Source organism: Anolis sagrei, chromosome 6 (genome assembly GCF_037176765.1).
Source record: "Anolis sagrei isolate rAnoSag1 chromosome 6, rAnoSag1.mat, whole genome shotgun sequence".
NCBI classification, from domain to species: Eukaryota; Metazoa; Chordata; class Lepidosauria; order Squamata; family Dactyloidae; genus Anolis; species Anolis sagrei.
Genome location: NC_090026.1, coordinates 76,907,081 through 76,916,185, shown reverse-complemented (window position 1 = coordinate 76,916,185; position 9,105 = coordinate 76,907,081). Strand labels below are relative to the sequence as shown.

Here is a 9,105-nt window from a genome sequence, read left to right as displayed (position 1 = left end):
GGTACCTGGAGTGGCTTTCATGTCATTGGGATGCTGAATCTACTTTGCGTTTTAGTCTGAATTTTAAAGGCGCTGCTCAAAATGCTGAACTCGATCCCCAAAATGGGCCCAGTACATTAGACAGATCCTTTAAAGTCTGGCCTAAATTCTAGAGTTTTATTCACCACCTTCCTGACATGGCAGCCATTAGTCTACATTGAAAGTAACATGTCTTTTTCCCTCATGTATATCCCCCTCCATCCTTCTTACTTTGAGAAGGATCTGTGCGGAGGAGGCAGTGCCTGTGCTGAGGTTTTGCAGAAGTATTAGATTTCTTGGGAATATACTTTTAATTCTCAATTGCACAGTAGCTAGGTTTCTTCCATCCTATACCTCTTGTCATATTTCTTGAACATCTCTTCATTCCATGCTCTCATTTTCTCCCATTCCTCTTTTCTCATCTTTTTCTGTTCCTGAACGCACCCAACATGTCATGCCACAGGGCTAATTTTGGAACTAAAAGAACAGTGCGCTTACAAAAGTGTCTTGTCAGAGGAGATCTCATGGAGAGAACGTTCTCCATTTATGTGCCTTCATTCCACACTCCTATCGTCAGCCTTTGGCCCTTCTCTCTGCTGAGCACCAGCAACTACACTAATTATCATGCAGGCTCAAAGGCCAGTATTGAATACGGCATGCAGGGAGATAGGAGATTCCATGCATATATAGTATTTTTAAAAATACATCATAGTATGGCTTAGCACAGGGCTGGCATCTCCATCCTGTGCCCTCCAAAAAACTGCAAGATTTAAGCTCTTCTCAGTTACTACAATCAGCCTTCTATATTCACTGAGATTAGGAGCAAAGGAGTAGAAAGTGGTTAACTATAAAGCAATTGCTAGGGGGTTTTTTTTTTTACCTAAGAGAACAACTCTCTAAGAATTTCTAGGTCTTCAAGCATGACTGTTGGTCAACAGGATGCTGATCACAGAACTGCGTCAGAGAAACTAGAGATTCCTAGAGATATTTTTTTTTCTAGAAATCTAAATCTTCCAGCATGATTGAAGGAGGTTGACCATAAAGTCACACTGGTGGACCTATAGATCTCTAGAAAGAACTTTTAAATCAAATCAAAACTGCAAATTCACAAAAGTGAAAACTGCAAAAGCAGAAGGATGACCATAGGATTCTCCTTCAGCATCTCTTAAGCCCCAACACCATACACTGTGTTGGAGAAACTATGAAAGATCACATGGATGGCAAACTATACCTCCTGAAATTCTCTCCCTTGTCCTATTATTAGCTGCTGCGCAGAAGCCTTGTCTTCTTCATCACTCCAGCTGCATCCCACAGCTGCTGCTATCTCACAAATTACTTCACAGATCAAAAAATAATAAATGATTTAACAAGCATCATGCCAATGAAGTGCTTGCCACAAACCCATCTTCTAATCAGCTATTTAAAGTTATAGAAAACAAAAATAAATGCAGGATATAAATATAAATACATTAATTCAATATTTAATAACCCAGTTAAGAACTCGCTTTTTTTTTTACACCGCCCTGGTTCCAAGGCTCTTAAAACAGCAACAGTTACATGCACAAATAAATATTTGTTCCAAAAAATGTAATTCGTAATTTGGCTATTGACATTTCAAGCATTATGTCATTGAAAGAAATAAGGATGGTACCAAGCAAAGGTACATTTTTCCTGTAATAGATCCAAATGATGGATGTCCATTAGAAGTGATAAAGATATAATGAGATCTTGTAGTATCTTTGAGACTGAGAAAAAGAAAGTTCCAGTCTAAGCTTTTGTTGACTCCAGTTCATTTCATCAGATACTTGGAGTGACACCTCCATATACAATTGTTATGGCAGCCCATATACAATTGTTATGGCATTTACCCTTTATATAAATTAAAGCATTGCTCAGCCCAAGGGTGTGCTGCTGTATGGACTTCCTGGTACAGGAAAACTTTGCTTGTCTGAGCAGTGGTTTATCATACTGACTGTACCTTCATCTGTGTCTCTGGCTCTGAGATTGTGCAGAAGTTCAATGGGAAGGGAGCAAGGATGGTGTGTGAGCTCTTTGTCATGGCCCGGGAGCATGCTCCCTCCATCATCTTCATGGATGACATTGATTACATTGGCTCTTCCCACCTGATTGGGGGGGGGGGAATCTCGTGGGGACAGTGAGGTGCACCGCACAATGTTGGAGCTCCTTAACCAGTTGTATGGATTTGATTCCACAAATAACCTAAAGGTAATCATGGCAACCAACCCCATAGACATTTTGGATTCAGCTCTCCTTCGTCCTAGCCGCATTGACAGAAAAATTGAATTTCCTCCTCCAAATCAAGAGGCCCAATTGGACATCTTGAAGATTCATTCTTGGAAGATGAACCTGACAAAAGGAATCAATCCGCTGACGATGGAGGCCCAGGTCTCCGCCGTTAGCAGAACCGCCTTTTTTCATCTGCGGCAGGCTAGACAGCTGGTCCCCTATCTGTCCAGGGATGACCTAGCTACGGTGATCCAGGCTACGGTCATCTGAAGACTGGACTACTGTAATGGCCTCTACATTGGTCTTCCTCTGTCGGTGATCCGGAAGCTCAAGTTGGTACAAAATGCAGCTGCTTCTTGCGGGAATTCCGATGAGATGCCACATAACACCAATCTTACTGCAGCTGCACTGGTTACCAATTGAGCACTTTCAAAGTGATGGTACTCACCTTTAAGGCCTTGAATGGTCTGGGGCCGATGTACCTGAGGGACCGCCTCACCGCCTACCAACCCCAAAGATCCCTTTGTTCTGAAGACCAAGATTTGTTGGAAATTCCCAGTGTCAAGACCTTGCATCTAACAGCAACCAGACGCAGAGCCTTTACAGCAATGGCACCATCACTCTGGAATACTCTGCCACCTGAAGTCCATGCCTTGCGGGACTTATCAGCTTTCCGCAGGGCATGTAAGACATATCTGTTTTGATGGGCCTTTGATCTTTGATTGCTGTTTTTAAATTGTTTTAAATTGTTTTTAAATTGTGTTCAATTTTAGCCTGTTCTTGTAAGCCGCTACGAGCCCCAGGGGAGTGGCGGCATATAAATTCAAATAATAAATAAATAAATCTGCAGAAGATTGCAGAGCTGATGCCAGGGGCCTCAGGCACTGATGTCAAGGGGTGTGCACAGAAGCTGGCATGTACACGCTGAGAGAGAGGAGTGTCCACATAACTCAAGAAGACTTCGAAATGGCTGTAACAAAGGTGATGCAAAAGGACAGTGAGAAGAATATGTCTATCAAAAAGCTCTGGAAATAAAAACCAGCTGCTGCCCAATCCAGGCGTTGCCTGTCTTTGCAGGTCATACGTCTCAGCTGTAATATTTACACTCCCCCTTTCCTCTTATTAAAACTGAGTGTTACTAAAAAAAATAGAGTTTTACTTTGAAAGGAAGTTCAGAGAAGATCTGATTCTGGATTAGGCAGCTAGGTAGCTGCTAGTATTGAGGACTAGAGCAAAAGCCCTTGACAGGAAGGATGTTGCAGTTACATAGCAGCAATTCTGGCATTGCAGTTTTGTAACTGCAGCATCCTTGAGAGTTGCCAGTGCTTGGAAAAACTCCTACAACATACAGAAATCATTGCCAGTGCCTATGCTGGCAGTTATAATCTGGAAAAATTGCCCTTTTAAACTATGGTTGAGGAGAATGCTTGTTTCTGCCCTTACTAATCTCTTTGTTAATAGTTACAAGCTTGGTAGATGAAGGGAATGGTTTGGATGTAGCATATCTTAATTTCAGGTCTTCGACAGGGTCCTCCAAATTATTCTTGCAAATCAATTAGTACAATGCTACTGTTACGATGCTCTTTCTGGTTGTATTTCTGCTGACAGGAAATAACCTTTTTATTTAAGGAAGGATTTTAGAACGTTGCTACAGACAGAGCTTTAAATGGGGGTAGGCGATAGTGTTTGTAATTTATTATGCTTTAAAAGGTCTTTTGAATGCTGTTTTTAATTTGTGTATTTATTTGACCTGTGTTTTTTTTTAAAAAAAACACAACATAAGTGTAATTGTTTTAACCTCTACAGTAAGTGCTTTTAAAACTGGAGTATTTTAAGTGGAAAGCAAAAGCAAATCCACTTCTGAACCAACCCTGAATTTGAACCGCCATAAGTCGGAAGCAACTTGGAAGCACACAACTATAATAACAACAAAACACCTTCTTGAATCATGTGCTTGGAGAAATCTCTCTCTCTCTCTCTCTCTATCTATCTATCTATCTATCTATCTATCCATCTATCCATCTATCCATAGTAGAGTCTTGCTTATCCAAACTTAGCTCATCCAACGTTCTGTATTATCCAACACCCGGATCCTCAACTGTTTCAATACATTGCGATGTTTGGGTGCTAAATTCATAAATACAGTAATTACTACATAACATTGCTGTGTATTGAAGTGATTTTTCTGTCGATTTGTTATAAAACATGATGTTTTGGTGCTTAATTTGTAAAATCATAACATAATTTAACGTTTATTAGGATTTTCCTTAATCCCTCATTAGCCAATATTTTAGCTTATCCAACATTATCCTGGCCCATTTATGTTGGATAAGTGGGACTCTACTGTAAGTCAAAATATGTATGTATGCTTGTACCACAAATACTATTGCTAGGCAGGCATGTAGCCAGGGGGGGGGGGCTCGGGGGGCTTCAGCCCCCCCCGAAATTCTCATGGTGGTTCGCGAAAAGGCCTTACTGGTGCATTATTTAAACTGTTATGTTTATTCATATCATGATCTGATCACCATACTCAATATATCCCATATGCATGGGGGTATTGGGGTAATGATACAAGAGGTTTGCTAGGCTAGACCCTCTTTCACTCAGACTCAGCCCCCCCCAAAACTCAGCCCCCCCCCGAAACCCCCCCTGAAAAATTTTTTAGCCCCCCCCCGAAACGAAATCCTGGCTACGGGCCTGTTGCTAGGTGAACTGACCTTCTGTGATGTCTCCTGGAAATAAACTGATATATATATGAGGTGAATGGAGAAAGGAAGGAAAGAGCCACAAAAAGAGTTATGTTGCTATGGAGACATTGTGAGGTAGGACCTCTCAGAGCTGGAGAAGAGAGAAAGAGACATGTATCATGTTCTGCAGTTGATGGTGGTTGGTGGTGGTAGGCCTAGCAGTTGGTGATGGAAGGTTTAATGTAAGTCTTAGTTCTAAAGGATTGAGTAATCTGTAAGTAAGAGTTCATGGGTGAAAGCAATTAAGGGTGGAGGTATGCAAGAGATGGATTGCAGCTGGGTGTTTCTGGATACAAGGAGCTAGCATTGGGACTGATCTTTGGGAGAAAAGTATATGACTTATTTTGGTGGTAGATGCTGCTGGTTTCCCCCCAGGTTTGTGAATTTTTTGGTGTCCTGACCTGTCTCCTGAACCTTTGGAATCCTGGGACCTTGAATCTTTGGGCTGACTTTTGACTACAGTATAGACTCTTGATCCCTGGACTTTGCTTATTGAACTTTCAGTGTTTGACCACTGGACTGGACCTTTTGACTACAGAGTTATCTTGAACCTGCAACAGTGTTTGCTGTTTTTGTTTTATATTCTGTGGCTGAGTATTATCTTTATGTTTTGAACTATTAAAACAGCAAGAAAGTAAGTGCTGTTTTTAATTAAATTGTTTAACACAAACTGGGAGTTTGTTTCATCTCTACCTGAATAAGGCAGAGCCCTGGCATTGTGACAGAATACTTTTCTCCCAAAGATCAGTTCCAAGGCTAGCTCCTTATATCCAGAAACACCCAGCTGCAACCCATCTCTTGCATACCTCCACCCTTAATTGCTTTCACCCATGAACTTTTACTTACATATTACTCAATCCTTTAGAACTAAGACTTACATTAACCCTTCCATCACCAACTGCTAGGCCTACTACCACCAACCACCATCAACTGCAGAACATGATACATGACAAAGAGGAGGGGAAGGAGAGGAAATAAAGACAGAGAGAAAGAAGGGAAAGGAAGGAATGGAGAAAGGTGGGAGAGAGGAGGGAGGGATGGAAGGAAGAAGGGAAAGAAAGAAAAATATGAGGGAAAGAAAAGAAATAGTAGGGATGAAAGCAAAGAGGCAGTGTTCCCGAATCCCAATGACACCCAGGCAATGCCAAGTATCTATATAAATAAAAATGTAATGTTCGTTTGTAGGATTAACAGAACTCAAAAACCACTGGACGAATCGACACCAAATTTGGACACAAGACACCTAACAACCCAATGTATGTCCTTCACTAAAAAAAATGATTTTGTCATTTGGGAGTTGTAGTTGCTGGGATTTATAGTCCACCTACAATCAAAGAGCATTCAGAACCCCACCAACGATGGAACTGAACCAAACTTGGCACACAGTTCTCCCATGACCAACAGAAAGTACTGGAAGGGTTTGGTGGGCAGTGTCCTTTGGTTTTGGAGTTGTAGTTCATCTACATCCAGAGATCAATGTGCACTCAAACAATGATGGATCTGGACCAAACTACACGAATACTCAATATGCCCAAATGTGAACACTGGTGGAGTTTGGGGAAAATAGAACCTTGACATTTGGGAGTTGTAGTTCACCTACAATCACAGAGCATTCTGAACTCCACCAACGATAGAATTGGGCCAAACCTCCCACACAGAGCCCCCATGTGGGCCACAGCAACACGTGGCAGAGGACGGCTAGTATATACATATGTGTGTGTGCTAGTTCAGAATCTAATTTTAAAAAAGAAATAGATCTGTGACCAGAGGTCCAGTATATCTAATTCTACTAGGAAACAATGTGTCCAGGGAAGATTTAGAGACTAGATTTGGTGTTGTGGTTGCTAAAAGTCAAACTGAGGAGACGCTTCCTTTCTGACTAGCCTAGAGGCCACTGCATTTTGAGTCTGTAGAGGCTCGTGGCAGGTTTCATTAGGGAAGAGACCTAAATTTCCCCGTTCCGTCCTATTTCCATTTAGACGCACCGCTTCCAGCGCATCTGTGCTCAGCTGCTGAGGCACGCAGTTCACCAATTAAACCGAGGGAAGGTACATTTAGTGGACATCAAAACAGCCGGAGCACATTGAACACTGAGTAACATTCCTCCATTATCACACACCTAAAAGCCTTCCCGGCTGCAACACCTGTCCTGGTTGCCCCTGGCAACAGCGACAGACATAATTACAGCTGAATGAGTAAGACTTTCACAAGCAATTGGAGTACTTTTCATAGGCCCTCGCGCATCCCATCAGACCCGGCAAGATTGTTTGCAGGCCTGAGGTATGATCAAAGGCCCTCGGTGACTCATCTCAAATCCCATGAATGATCATTAGGTGAAATGGGAGAGAGAGAGAGATAATCAGGCCGGCTTGACTATCCAGCTGTTCGGCTTGCGGGCCTAATGGGAAGGTACTGCTGCGGCTGAAGACTTCATTTGTTTGGAGTGACTCATGGGACTTGTAAACTGCATAGCAAAAAAAAGAAAGAAATTACCTGGATGCTGTGGGAGAATCAAGGCTCTAAAACGCAAGCATGCTGTGTTCAGACTATTGCAAACAATTGTGGGATTCAGGGAGAGTCACTGATACGATAAGTACCCTGTGATCTCTAGAGGTTTGCAAGCATGCAAACTTAAAAGCTGAAGCATTTTTTTTCCTGTACATTTTAGAAAAACACATTTTCAGAATGCAAGTTTCCATTTCACCCTGCTGGCTTAAGAGCGCAAGATGATGGCAAAGAATATAGAATCAGAGGACCTAAAGATGGTAGCGCATGCACTAGTAACCTCAAGTTTGGACGTCTGCAATGTTCTGTACATTGGGCCACCTCTATCCCAAGTTTGGAAACTCACTTTAGTTTAAAACATGGCAGCCAAATTAGTTACGAGAATATCTAAAGTCACTCCAATGGTTACAATTAGTTTCTGGGCAAAGTACAAATCATCATCATCATCATCATCCCAGGTGACAGCAGGATTGAAGAGAAACAACTGGAAAAGATGGCACAACATGAGGATTTAAAGATCGTACAGCAAAGACTCTGGCACAAACCAGTATAGGTGGTCCCAGTGGTGATCGGCACACTGGAGGCAGTGCCTAAAGACCTTGGTCTGCACTTAAACACAATCAGCGCTGACAAGATTACCATCTGCCAGCTGCAAAAGGCCACCTTACGGGAATCTGCATGCATTATTCGCCGATATATCACACAGTCCTAGACACTTGGGAAGTGTCCAACATGTGATCCAATGCAACAGCCAGCAGAGTGGGCGACTTGGAAGGCGCTGAACAGACTGCGCTCTGGCACCACGAGATGCAGAGCCAATCTTAAGAAATGGGGCTACAAAGTGGAATCCACGACATGCGAGTGTGGAGAAGAGCAAATCACTGACAATCTGTTGCAATGCAACCTGAGCCCTGCCACATGCACAATGGAGGACCTTCTTGCGGCAACACCAGAGGCACTCCAAGTGGCCAGCTACTGGTCAAAGGACATTTAATCAACTACCAAGCTTGCAAACTTTGTGTTTTGTCTGTTTGTATGTTTTGTTAAAAAATGTAATACAACTGTCTGGTTGCTCCTGACACAATAAATAAATAAATAAATCTTTAAATGGTTAATTGCTGTTATTAGTATAATTAGATTTATTCGATTATTTGCATTTGGTCCTCATTTTGGTGTTAATTTCTCTTTTGTCACAAGTTTATGGTTATTATTTTTGTATTATTCTGTTTGTTTTAAAATATTTATATTTGAATTCGGACACTGAATGTTTGTCTTCTTTGTGTGTAAAACAACCTGAGTCCCCTTGGGGAGAGGAGGCGGTCTATAGTAGTAGTAGTAGTAGTAGTAGTTATTGTTGTTGGAAATGTTAATCTCAAGCAAGGTTTTCCACAGGTTTTGTGTTGTTGTTTCCAAAATTCCTGCAGTAAAGAAACCGATGCTCCACTCCTTGACTGACATCAGATGACATGATGGCCCTAAATAATGTTCATTCACTAACTGACTCCCCATTCTCCTTGCCTCCTCTTCCTTCTGGAAGCTTAGATCATGGCCAGGCCATAGTTCCTTTCCCAGACCTTTTTTAGGACAG

At 42.0% G+C, this 9,105-nt stretch overlaps 1 pseudogene; it reads left to right on the top strand.

Annotated features, from left to right (window-relative positions):
- Positions 1 to 207: 207 nt before the first annotated feature.
- On the top strand, positions 208 to 3,308 carry LOC132779661 (26S proteasome regulatory subunit 8 pseudogene; annotated as a pseudogene).
- Positions 3,309 to 9,105: the final 5,797 nt, after the last annotated feature.